Genomic DNA, 1,258 nt, shown 5'->3' with positions numbered 1-1,258 from the left:
TGCCGGTGTGTTCAGTTGTTGCCAAGGGTCTGGGTGGTCGCTGTGCACGGGTGGGGAAGGGCCCCTCCAGCCCGTGTGCGGCCTGACCCCGGCCTCTGCACTGGGACGCAGAGATGCCTGGCATGCATGCCTGGCCTGGCCTCCCCAACCTTGCTGGGCACGGTGCAATCCCCAGGGGCCACCTTCTCCAGGGCTCCCTCCCCAAAGCCCCGTCCAGCGCTGTCCTGCCCTCGGCGTGTGTAAAGCCCTGTCTGGGCCTTCACGAGGCAGGTGCCCTGCCCCTCCGGTTGGACTTTCAGCTCTGAGTTTGCAAAAAGGGATCCTTGGGTGGCTTTCCTCAACTTTCCCCTTGGTGAGGGTTTTGTCCTGCCCCATGGGGCTCGACAGCTCAGCACGTGTGTGCACCTGGATGTGTGCACGTGTGTGCACGTGCAGCTTGAGTGTGAATGCACACACGTTTGCGTGTATGTGTCTGAAATATGCCTCACCCTGGTTCTCTCCACTGGCAAAAAGAACGTTCGTAGTCCACGGGTCAGGAGCAGCAAGCCAGCTCCTGCTGCAAGGGTGACCTGATGGATCCTTCCTGTCTGTGATGTGCCCGCAGGGCCAGCAGATGCTCAGACCCACTGGCAGAAGTTCTGGTTGGTCCTGTGGCCCCGGATGGGAAGCCAGCACTGTGTGTGCGTGTGTGTTGGTGTACAGGCATGTGTCTATCTACCTGTCTACCTGCCTGTGTGTATTTGGGGAGCTGATGCATGAGCAGAGCCACCCCGATGAGAATTTTAGGGAAAGGACTGGACTCCTCTAGTCCTTTTATGACACAGATTGCCAGGCCGGTGGTCTCCATCTGGGTGGCCATGGGGCCTGCTGGACAAGAGCTGGAGCTCACAAGAGGGGTGAGGAGCCAGGTGTCTGTTCTGAGGCAGCACAGCCCCAGCCTGACCAGCTGGCAAGGGGGTGGGAGCCCTGGGTCCCTGGCCTGAGGACCCCTGAGTGCAGGCACCCTACCTGTGAGCATCCTCAGAAGCCTGAGGGGAGGGTGCTGATGGCTGCCCCAGGGATCCCAGCTTGTCTTTGCCCAAGATTCTCCACTACATTTTACACTTGATCGAATGGGGGCTCTCAGGGAGGGTGGTACCCACACCAGGCTCTGAAATGCTGGGATCCAGCGAGGGCTTGCACCAGTGGGGACTGTAACCCCTCTTCCTCGTATTCGCTGTCTCCCAAGGGACTGAGGGCTCGGCTGTCCCTCAGCTGA

This window comes from Canis aureus, chromosome 21 (genome assembly GCF_053574225.1).
Source record: "Canis aureus isolate CA01 chromosome 21, VMU_Caureus_v.1.0, whole genome shotgun sequence".
In the NCBI taxonomy this organism is placed as follows: Eukaryota; Metazoa; Chordata; class Mammalia; order Carnivora; family Canidae; genus Canis; species Canis aureus.
This window is presented reverse-complemented; position numbering follows the sequence as displayed.